This window comes from Heterodontus francisci, chromosome 48, assembly GCF_036365525.1.
Source record: "Heterodontus francisci isolate sHetFra1 chromosome 48, sHetFra1.hap1, whole genome shotgun sequence".
Lineage (NCBI taxonomy): Eukaryota > Metazoa > Chordata > Chondrichthyes > Heterodontiformes > Heterodontidae > Heterodontus > Heterodontus francisci.
Genome location: NC_090418.1, coordinates 5112227 through 5124758, shown reverse-complemented (window position 1 = coordinate 5124758; position 12532 = coordinate 5112227).

Genomic DNA, 12532 nt, shown 5'->3' with positions numbered 1-12532 from the left:
CAATTCTGTCCCTCTAGAAATAAAACCTAATGCTGGGTTTGCTCTTTCTATGGCCTTGCTAACCTGTGGCGCACCTTTTAATGATTTGCATTTGTCCTCTAAGATCCCTTTGTTCCTCTACTGTACCTAGACGCGCACCTACCAATAAGTGACCTCCCTATTCTTATCAAAATGTACCATCTCACATTTACCTGTGTTGAAGTGCATTTGCTAATTATTTGCCCATTCTGCCAGTTTATTAATGTCCTCCTGTAATTTATTGCAGTCCTCCTCAGTATTGACTATCTTCCCCTGCCACCACCTCCCCTCCCCACCTCCCCCCCCTCCCCCAACCCAAAAAAAAAATTTGGGTGTCATCTGCAAATTTGGAAATTGTTTTTGATTTCAAGGTCCAAAGTGTTAATGTAAATTGTGAACAGCGATGGTCCCAGCACTGATCTTTGTGGAACACCACTTCCCACCTTCTGCCACTCTGTATGACTACCCTTTACTCCCACTCTCTGCTTTCTGTCCTGAAGCCAGCTAGCGATCCACACTGTTACTTGTCCCCTGACTCTGCATTCCGTTAAAGACACATGATAAATGCAAGTTGTTATATGCAAGGTACTTATTCTGTGATGTCTGATAAATGGAAAAAATGTTACATGGCAAAGAAATGGGTCCTTTGCTCCATCTACTTGGTAATCACCCAAGATTTTGACTCGTAATGGCTCTAACCTTCATGACTGTTGAAAATAGTGGCTGGCATTTGCATAGTGTGCTTGAAAGAATGGCCGTGGACAAGTAGACTTCAAATGCATAGGAAATGACTATAATTGGTCATCCTTGCTAGATGTTCACATCTCCAGAGATAGTTTCCCCAGGTGCCTGCATATGGATACCAATGCACATATATGTGTATATATATGCTCCTATTGAGATAGGCTGGGCCAGCATCCACTCAGTGGAATGCTTGAAATGTCCTTCAGCTGAAAGCTCCCTTTCAGGATTTAAGATCCCCATTAAGGCTAGGAAAGTCTCAGATGGAACACCTTCAGGAGCTGTTTGACTGGAGCAAAGTTTTGGATTGTCTGCGAAATACTTTCCTGTCAATATTTTTTGTGTAATTTTGGGACCAACCTTCAAACTTTGCCTTGGCCAGGGGCTCTGGGCAAAGGCACAAACCTGCTGCAGCTGTCTGTATGAAGTTGAATACAGTTTTTGATAACATCAGAAAAATCCATGGTTTTATTCGAGTACTGTTTGTTGAGTTTACCATATTTTTAAAAAACCTCTTTTTAAAAAAAAACTATTCCATATCAAGTGTGGGGAGACTTTACATTACCCATTGCCACTGTATCAGTACCTACCTATCCTCTCAATGTGATATTGCCCCTTGCCTCTGGTTTGAGAGATTGTTTCCAGTGCAGGGAAGTCATTTTCCAAAAAAATCTGATGTATGAATCTGATATCAGAATTGGATGTGCAACACCTTACTGGTGTCTGTGAGGCCTCAATCTTTGTTCATGCTGATTAGTTGTACCAATTCACAAACCTGTTTGTGGTTTGATGATCATGAATGGAGTTGTGACTGACACTACAAAGGAAAAAGGTACCAATGTTTGGGACCTTGCATTTAAGTAAGCCAGGGCATAATTCCTTTCGTGAGATTATCTTTCCATATCCTGGCTTTGTCTGTATCAGATACAGAGAGGTTGGAGGAGAGGATGGATTTATTTCCACTAACTAGACAGGGCAGTTCTGCTCAATGCTATATCTTGTTAGCTGGAAAAACACTTCCAAAATAGGGGAAGCTGAAATTTGGCCACGGTCTCATAGTACAATCTACTCAGTACACTGGCTGACTGAAGAATAATTTTCACATGGCTAGTATAGGCATATCCTACATTTCCACAATTTAAAAAAAAGTATTACGAATACAATGTGAAGCCGTAGAAAACTGCATCCTCCTCAATGTCAGAGAAAGAACTTGCATTTATATATCACCTTTCTCTCAACCTCAGGACATTGCAAACCGATTCATAGTTATTGAATTACGTTGTAATGTCGGGATAAGTAGCCAATTATGCTTAGCAAGGTTGCACCGACAGCAATGGGATAAATTAAATCATTTAATAATGTGGATTGAGTAAGAAATATTGCTCAGGTTTCATTACTTGAATTAATGACCAGGGTTCTTTTACGTCCATCTGAGAGGACAGATGGGCCTTGGTTTATCGTTTCATATAAAATTTGTCACCTCTGTACTAGAGTGTCCGATGTGTTCAGGCACTGGAGTTGGGATTGAACCCTCAACATCTGATTCAAGAAGTAAGAGGGTTACCACTAAGCTACGACTGACACCTATATGGACAAAATACTTGTTGCATTTTTCTGTGCCTGCAAGGAACCTAAGCAGGATATGGAGTTTGTAAGTTCTTGCTTTTGGATGACTGGGAATTTCTCAGCAGTAACCATTTCAAAACACTTCAGTGTATGGCTTCAAAGTTTACGCCACACTGTTGCTCTTTGTGACAGCAATCCCGAACTAATCCCATTACCCTAATTTCTCCCCATAAACTGGTATCTTCATTGCTTCAAATATTTATAGATTTTTCCCTTAGGTGATGCAGTGAACTACCTATGGAAAAGAAAAGCAGTCCATGCTCCAACAACACTCAAGAAGTTGGTTTACAATGCAAGTTGGGGCAGCTCCTCATCAAGATGAGAATTGTTGGAGCTTAGGAATAGAACAGTTTCCATTGTGGATACCCAATATCCACAGCATCGTGCATTCCCATGTCAGGTATAACACTGTTCTATCTGGTTCTGTCTACTCTCTTAGAAATACCTTGACTCCAATCTTGGAACAGCATCCCCTAATGCACCAGTTTTTCTAATTTTGCATTCCAATCATCCTGTGGCATATAAATGAGATTGCCTTTTAATGTTGAAGCCGGGATAGATTTGTACTGTGGCCCTGTGCCCCTTAAGAGCTGAATTGATGCTCACATGGTCATTTCACAGAGTCCTTCCAGGCAGCAGTCAGAAGAGACTTAGCATAGAAAGAAGCCATTGTGACTGTGCTGGCTCTTTGAAAGAGCTATCGAATTAGTCCCACACCCTGTCTTTCCCCATAGCTCTGCAAATTTTTCCTTTTCAAGTCTTAAACATTCACTCCTTCCAGTGGTGCAGTGCGCCTTCAGTGTGTACCAATTTTTTAATTCTTGGGATGTGGGCGTCGCTGGCAAGGCCAGCATTTATTGCCTGTTCTAATTGCCGTTGAGAAGGTGGTGGTGAGCTGCCGCCTTGAACTGCTGCAGTCCATGTGGGGTAGTTACACCTACAGTGCTGTTAGAAAGGGAGTTCCAGGATTTTGTCCCAGTGACAGTGAAGGAATGGTGACATAGTTTCAAGTCAGGATGGTGTGCGGCTTGGAGGGGAACTTGCAGGTGGTAACATAATTCATGAATGTTTCTTTGATAGCACTTCCAAACCCAGACTACCTAGAAAAACAATGGTAGCAGGCGCATGGGAACACTACTACCTGAAAGTTCACCTCCGCCATTCCGTCATTATTGTGTGATTGCCTTTAAGAGTGATGTAATGGAGCTGGTTAACACCCATTGAAGCATTTCAGAAGGTCCTCTTGAGGGGGAAAAGAAAGGTCACAGCATTGATGCACTACTGGAAGATGGCAGGAAATACGAAGCCATTGTAGCTGGACAGCACCTGTAAGCACTAGGTGCAGCCAACAGTATTGGCACCATAACCAGGTTGAAAAGGGCCAGCAAGCGATGTGGTAAGTGTGGTTGGTTCCACTCAGGGCGAAAATGTCCTGCATTCGAGACCAGTGAAAGGCATGCAGTGCAAAAGGACACTGGGCCCGCCTATGCAGGAAATCTGGCTCCAAAGACGCGGCCTGAAGTCACGGCAGGACACAGGCAAACAGAAAACAGGGCAACAGCACCAAAGAAAGCGCAAGAGACCTCATAAACGCAAGCCGATACATGAGGTCCACAGCGAAGTAGACCTGAGACAAGACTTGGAGAAGTAGTTCAGACAGAAGACTAACGGCCATTCCACATTGTGAACCTGACACATCACGTTGAAGTCCAACAGCTGGAAGCTTTCACCACCATCAACATCATTTGCCCAAAGAAAGCTGGCAAGCATACATTCAAAGTCCAGAGTGAAACTGGCGCTAGTGCAAATATCCTGCCAGTCTCAGTACTCAAAGATATATACCGGAGTTGTTGGAGATAACTTGGCAGTTGTTGATTGTATCATTTATCTGCTTACAACGGGTCACCCATTCCTTGCAGTGGCACATTAACAATGCGATGCAGCTGTGGCACATTAACATGGAAACCACAAACGTTCTACCTAGTAGACATGAGTGGACCAGCAGTGGCAGGCCTACCAGCGTTGTAAGGACCTCAACATCATAATCCACAAGAGCATTGCCAAGGGGAAATCCCCAAGGACCGGAACCTGCCTGCAGACTCTGACCAGTATCAAATGGTGCAGTCTGGAAACCTAGCAGCAGCACAACTATGGCGTGCCTTCACTTCTCTCTAGAGAACCGCCAGTACCACGAGGAGCCAGAACAGACAGGTGTCTCCATGAGACCAAGTACTCTTTCCAGCAACAAGTCCTCAACCTTGAGCCCCAAGCCTTCAGATGCGGAGAATGAGGAGAGGTGAAGAGTACGCAATATCCTGGGGAGGAATGAGTTGAAACAATGGCGATTGTTTGAGATGAGGTGCCGGAATTTTCCAAGAATGGCGAGGCTTCAAAAGCGGTCATCCTGAGAAAAGCAACCGAATATATGAGCAGACTGAAGGCAGAGCAACAGAAACTGAATGCGGAAAGGGAGAAACTTCAGAAAGAACAGCAGCAGCTGAGACGCAAATTCCCTGAGCAAGAGTTGTCAAACCACTGAGACTTTTCAGCCTCTATATTTGTGAATTTCACAATCTCCTATCCATGTGTAACTTTTGGATATCTAATGTTATGTATTTTTACTTTTATCATGCAAGACTTTTCTTTGAAAAGAAGGGGGATGTTGTGTGATTGCCTTTAAGGGTGATGCCCCCTTAAGATCTTGGTATGCTAATGAGCTAAGTGCCTGGATGTAGTCCTGTGACTACTTGCCAGTCTCACTCTAACCAACAAGAGGCAAGACCTGCAAATCGATAGCTTTATACTGTATATATTAGCTGTTTAATAAACCTGTTTTGAGATCTTCAACAACCTGGACACCACACATCTCATTTATGCTGCATCAGACAACATAAACTTCTCATTACACTTATCATTGAGTCAAAATCCAAGAACTCCCTATCTAACAGCACTTCGGAGCACCTATACTACATGGATTCCAGTGGTCCAACAAGGTGGCTCACCGCTGCCTTCACAAAGAGCAATACATACCTGCCTTGCCAGTGATGTCCACATCCATTTAACAAAAAATTCTCCTTATCTCCTCCTGGCTCTTTGCCAGTTATCCTAAATGTGTGTCCTCTGATTACCGATGCTCCCGCCAGTAGAAGTAGTTTCTCCTGACTGTGAAAGGTTAATATGTAATCCACTGTGCAACTTAGTTTCTCTATTTCTCCCTACCCCTTAATACATAAGCTGTGTTGTCCCAAAATAATCTATGGAAAGAACATATTAAATAGTTGAAGATGGGCTTTAACTGACTTATCCCTTTTTGGTTACTTGCAAATTATAACTTTTTTCCACAATTCCGGAAATTAAACACGTGGAAGAGAAAGGGGCAAACCTGAAAACTGCCTGCTTTTCCCACATGTTGACTGATGTGTGTTCTCTTTTTCCAGGTCAGCTGTATTCTTGCATTGCTTTTTTTTTGGTGCTATTTCATGTTTTAAAATAGTGAAACATGTGGCTTTGAAGGAATTACTGAGGCTGACTGAGAAAGGACCGAAATTCTCAATGAAGATGTCGATCATAAATTGAGTAATGAATAAATATAGAAAACTGGTTTCATTTGTTCGTAGAAGTAGATTTTTCACTCACTGCCCTGCCATAAAACTGGTGGTGTGATTGGCAGTCCTGATGTAAAACTGGCCAGGTGGATTGAAAATCTGTTATGGAAACTAGTGGGGTGGATTGACTGTCCATCGGAAACTGGTAGACTTGCATTGCTGTTGAAATCAATTGAAATGAGACATAACGGGTCGATGACCCGGATCACTTGTTATATAACCAGGCTGCAAGTTGATAATCTACCCACGGTGTCCATCTTGATGACATTTGCATGCCAGTGCGCACTATATTCATTTTGACAATTCAAGCAATATTTGAAGCGCATAGATTATTATCTGAATTATTTGCAGCAGTTGAATTCGCAAAAGGTATCCTGAGACTTCCAGTTCACTTTTTTTAAATGCATAAGAAAGACCACTGTGGGGCATTGGACACTTAATGTCATGGGACGGGAAAATGGAGGTTTGATCTTCCCTATGTTCAGCTCCCAATCTGACATTGGGCTGCAAAGTTTTCTGAAACTGAGTTTCAGATGGAGATGCCCTGCCTGTGCAGCACCTTGTGTGTTTTGGCTGCTAGCCATCTAGTTGTCAGCAGGAGTTTAGGTGGACGCGGGGTTTAAATACATTGATGAATTATAAAAGAAGTTACGCATGCAAGAATGTGGTTAGAAAACTCAAAGATGAGCCTAAAATGGCCTCCAATTGCGTTTAGAAACCTGTTAACTATTCGGGATTTAGGTGCTTTCAGTGGAACTTTGGAAAGGGTGGCCTCCCTGTACTCATGACATGTGATCGCTTGTGTTTAAAAACTGACCGCACCCTCCCCTCTGTTCAAGATGGTTTTGTGTGGTATTTGGAGTGACAAAATGTAAACCAGCAAAGATTTGTCCTTCCCTAATTATCTTACAATTTCTGCTTTATTTATGGCTAATCTTTACTTTCCTGCCTCATTTCCCATTTTGATCCTTTTGCTTTTCTCACCCAATTTGTCCTTTCTGCTCTTCCTACGTCCTGATTGCTAATGCACAGTGTGAGAGCTAACATATTAAAAGTTGTTGATGGTTTTAGACTGGTATCAAATATTGTTCACACCCATCTCTTACTGGAATTTTATTTCTCTTGCCTGGAGAGCAGGATGAAGCAAAAAGTGGATCTCAGAGATGAGCACAGCAACTAGGGAGGTGGAGAAGGTTGTAGAACAGCAAACAAAATGGGAGAGGTAAACAAACTGAACACTAATGTTTCAGGGAGTCAGTGCTGCTTTTGTACAGTTTTCTCAGGTCAAGATTTAAGTCTAATACCCATGTCACCCAGTGATGAGCCTAGCCTTCCAGGTTCTATTGGTGAGCTAGGCTCGCAGATTGCACATCAGTGCTGGCAAACTGCAGACTTTATCAGTTCCAAATTACCAAGTCTACCACAGACAGTTGACTTGGAGCCATCTCTATCCTGTTTTGAATCTTTGACCTTTCAATAATTTCCTTGAAAAGGAAAATGCAAGTAGATAACACTTAATTTTGAAATTGAGTTTATTGCATTTTTATTCTAACAGTAAATTAATTCAATGATGCTGCTTTATGAATTGATCAGGACAACCTTATTGCCAAAAGTTTGTGGTGTCCAAGGAAAGTTAGTTCATCATCCAATATTTGGTTTCGTAAACTTCTTCAACAGAAGGGAAAAAAAGCACACTAATTCTAGTACTGAGTCCAGGTTTAATGTCCAGTGATTGGTTCATGGTGGCTGCAAAGCTAAACAACTTCTTTTCAGCCTGAACTTAAAGTGCAGAAAGTCCATGTAGTCAGAAAACTGATTTGTTTTTATGACTTGTTTAAATCTTCTATAAATTCATCTATACAGCACCTAAGTTTAATAACAGCTGTGCAATCAATGCTGAACAAAAGCATAAACCAAGTGTTCAACTATTTTTGAGCCCTGGTACGTACATGCATATTTTCAAAAATTTTACATGACACAAATCGTTTTTGACCAGTTGTTTCATCCTTAGCTATGTACAGCAAATAAGCTAACCTGTTGATGAAAGATGATAACCACGGACAACACAACTCAGGTGAACAATGATCAAATTTCAACCTTCAGATTAAAGGTTTTTTTCCCCTGTTGATATTTTGCTGCAGGGAATTGAATTTATCTTGATATTTCATTTCAGTCCTGGGTAAAGATGTCCTTCTATGCAGTAGTCACAGGAATGAGCAAGCAGGCCAACATTGCAGAATCAGAACATGTTTCTAGTGTTTGGTGACATGTGGATGTGAAGGATGCAAGGTTTAATCCTACTTCACACTTAAATGTTAGGACTGCGGGTGATTGTATTTATTTCATAGAATCACAGAATTATTATAACACAGAAATTACTGTAATAAAATGTTGACTATATGGAATCCATTTAAATGAATATCAATTTAATTCAGAAAGTGTTAAGAGTACATTCAAGTAACGGTAACTAAAGAGAGACATTTCAATTTCACATGTATCTATTACATATCGGAAAGCCCGCTTAATAATTTTCAAAAACCATCTGCTGCTGCAACTTGCACTCTGCCTCATTCAGCCCCATGACCTGTAATTTCGGATCCCCGCCCTGCTGTATAATTGGAGCAGCAAGCATTAGAACCTGTGACAGCAGCAACCATTTGAATTTCCGTTTTAAGAAAAAAATATCAAGTTGATGCCTGAAAATACTGCCGACCTTCCTACTTGCGATGATTTTCTATTCCACGGGAAAAAAATTATTTGTGGGACACGCCACTTCATAGTCCATGTTCCCTCTGCAGGAGGTGTAATGATTCACAGTGGAAAACTACTGTTGTCTCCGTTTGGTGATGATTGTCTTCATAGCTCCCTACACAAAGCAGTTCATAAGGCCCTTGCAGTTGATTGAACTTGTTGGGGTGGTTTTCCAATAAATCATCCCTGCCCCAGATGGTACCCGTAGATTGAGCTTCAACCTATATTTATGGCAGCCTCTATTAAGAATGCTTACGTGGGATTCTTATGCAGCCACTTTAATTCACTCTTGTGGCAGATATTTTTTCCTACAGCTGGTGAGCTCACATCCAATAGGAGTACGTTTGAAGCCACCGATTGGCGTATTAACTAGCTTTAACTTTGAAAGGCTTACTTCTGCTTTACCTTCTGGCTTGAGGCAAGTGAGTGCATCTCTGAATAGATGACATGACAGCAGTTTGTTCTACAAATGCAGTGGCGAGCAGATGTTAGCCCTCTCTCAGGATGCCATGCTGATTGCCTTCTGATGCACAGAATGTTGAGACAATGCTCTCTGCTTAATTCTTAGTTGGGGTGCTTTACCTGTATGAGTTGATGATTCATTTAGAGGTATTCAGCGCATCCTCCAATTTTGAGGTCCTGAGAGAGAATTGGTTAGAGTAAGTGTTTATATATTGAATTCTGGTTTGAATACTGTGAATGCAGCCAGGGGCAAAGAATGTAGGACTGCATACTTGAAGCTTAGGAGGAGAAAGTGGTGAAAATTTAGAGGAACAATGGCTGTAGTCAGATTGGTTAAATAGAGATATGAAAGATTGCAACAGGGAGATAGATTGAAGGCTGTAGGTGAGAGAGGAACCACTGTTTTTTTGTGTATTGTTCTAGGAGTGCATGAGAGAGAGGTGTTAGGTTTTCCAAGATATGAAACTCAATGTTCAAGTCTTGCATGGAATTGTGTTTCATAGAGTTGTTCAGGGGGTAAGAAGTGATTGGCACAAAAAAGGAAGCCAAGCTGAGATCCATACAAGTTTACAGCACAAATGGAGGCCATTTGGCCCATGCTATCTATGCCGGCCATTTTAACTTGATCGTCCCTTGACTTCTAAACAGAGGAAATTATCGTTGTGGTCACTGAGACCAAGTATACCAGTGGATGAAGTTTGGAGCCATCAAAGTTGAAAATGGTAGTTAAGTAAACTTGCAAAGGATATAAAAGAACTCTGAATTCCATGCACGTGGAAGCAAATTCCAGCCTTCCAAAAATCTCCAGTCATAATGTGGCCTTTTTTGCCTTTAATTTTAACAGGAGCCACAGCAAAAATGAAATTTCAGTAAGCAAATCAGTTCTTACATGAACCAAAACTTGCTGCCTGAGTGCCTTAAATGTTAGTGTGCCATAGGAGTTGCAGTTTTCCGTATTCAAACTTAAACCAATGGATTTATTTACAAGCGTACCTACATACTAACAGAAATACACAAGATACAGATGATAAGAGGAAAACAAGATTATCTTCATCCACAAGAGGTTGAAAGGATAATTTTCAGAAAGTAATTCTTACACAGTCCAAGAATCTGCCATGACTTTAGGGGAAATGCAGTCTTTTGTACACTCTTGCGTGGGTGAAGATGGTGTTCCTGCCATCTGCATGAAGGTAAGCAGCTGCTTTGTACTCAACAGAAACGGAAGTAAAGATATTGAAGAAGGACAGTAGTATATATTTCCAGTTCACTTGATCACTGAATAAATAGCTCTCAAGTTCAAAATCAAATGGTAGCTGCTTGCATTCATGGTAGTTAGCAGTTTGGCACACTGTTTTACCCAGGACTTGCAAATGCTTTAAACAGTATACCGCCTGAATATTTAGAACAGAGTTCCCCTAAGTGATTTACCTAGCAGAAATAATGAACTTGTTTGTTTGCATTCATTGTTGCCAGCAATTGATAGCTGTCTAATTGGAGTCTACCTATAAAACATCTGTTGTCCTTCACAGCTTCATTAGCTTAAGTTCAAGAACAGATCAGCCATGGATAGTGGAGCAGACTCTAGGCCGAATGGCCTACTTTTCCTATTTCTTGTCTTGTGTCCTAAAACTTTCTGGGGCTTCAGTCTAGCCTTCTAGCTTACTGACTCCAGCTGATTTTACGCTATTTTCTCTGACGCGTTCTGATCTTTGCTTCAATAACATCAATTTGTTTCTCTCTCTGGCTCTGTCAGAAATCATCTTGTTTCTCACTTCATGAAGTAGTTTAAATTTTTTTTCACAACCCCCCTTTGTGATGTTGCTAATAGAATTTTATGACATCAAAAATTTATCTCAGCTTTTTTTAGTAATCAAGTTTCAATTCTACTTGATGAGGTTTGAGAATCATGCAGTCCTTGTGTTATGCATGTACAGCACTGACATTTTATATGGATTGTGCAAAATCCATTTGAAAATGCCAACAAACCCTCTGCAGCCACAGCCAGAAGGTCTTTGGCAAATTAGTCTCTAAATAAACAGTGAAATTGATGGTGGAATATCTAGCAGGCAGAAAACATTGAGGCTTAGTCATGAGGCATTCCGCTTTGTCCTTGGCTACCTTGTGTGACAATCTAAAACTGGTTTCCCCTGCGAGTAGGTTCAACACTCTTATGTGGAGTAACTTAATACTATTACAAAGCATTACTGTCTAAACCTTGCAGGTGCAAGTTATCTTGGCTCTATCATGGTTGTCCCAGTGGCTGAAGTTTCAGCTCCTGTGTAAGCTCCTGGTCCAAATTACATTGCTTGTCAGTCTCTGTTGGAGGATGTCAAATCAAGGAAGAAAGATTATCTATATTTGTGGATTGTTTTTAAATGTCAGAATCCTTCATGCATCCAATTTCATCTTTGTGTTTCCCTCCTTTCATTTCAAAAGATCTATTTGAATATAGCTGTCCATTTTTTCTGCTTACGGATTGAGTTAAGAGAGGATATGGTTTTTATGTCGTATGAAATTGCATCAGGTTGGTGACATGCTGTCTGGCAAAAGGACATTATTTTTTCTTCTTGGAAACTTCCCATTCTGGCGCACCCATCAGTGCGGTGACTACCAACATTGGAAGAAGGTATAAAGTAGGATTCCTTAAAACAATGACTCAAGTTGGTAAGTTGCAGAAAAAAAATCTGCATCGCCTTAAAGTTTGCCTGTTGTGTAGTAAGGTTTATTTGAAATGAATTTCTAAAGAGTGGAGCAGTGCAGCTTTGGCGTGCCATTAGTCATTACTGTATATGATCCTTCACTCCCACCCCCAGAGAAGAATCCACCGCACGTGATGCCATTTAGGGGTCATCACATGTACCTGCATTCAAACCCAACCAACAAGCTGAGGTTCCTAGGAGTGCGAAGTCTGTAAACTTGAGTCATATAGTGTTTATAATACATTATCATTTACCATGCTATATAGATAATAAGATGGAGAGTTGTTTGGACCCCATTATAAAGAACTGACTGGTAGGTGACATGGGTTGGTTTAGATAGTTGAAACAACATTGCAGGCGAAATACTTCAGCTTTAGGTCTGAGTTCAATGTCATTTCAACCTTAGTTTGTTGTTCCTTTGTAACAGAGTCCAGTCTTGCTATTTATAATTCACACGATTTCAAGGATTCCTTACCACTTTTTGCATTTACAATAGTTGGAACTAGGTTCCTCATATTTAAATTTGAAAAGTGGACAGGCTATCATGAGTAGACTGTTTGGTTTGCCAAGCAACGATGATGTGCTGAGAGATTTGACCTGGCATTAAAGTGGGGTTTTATTTCACCACAT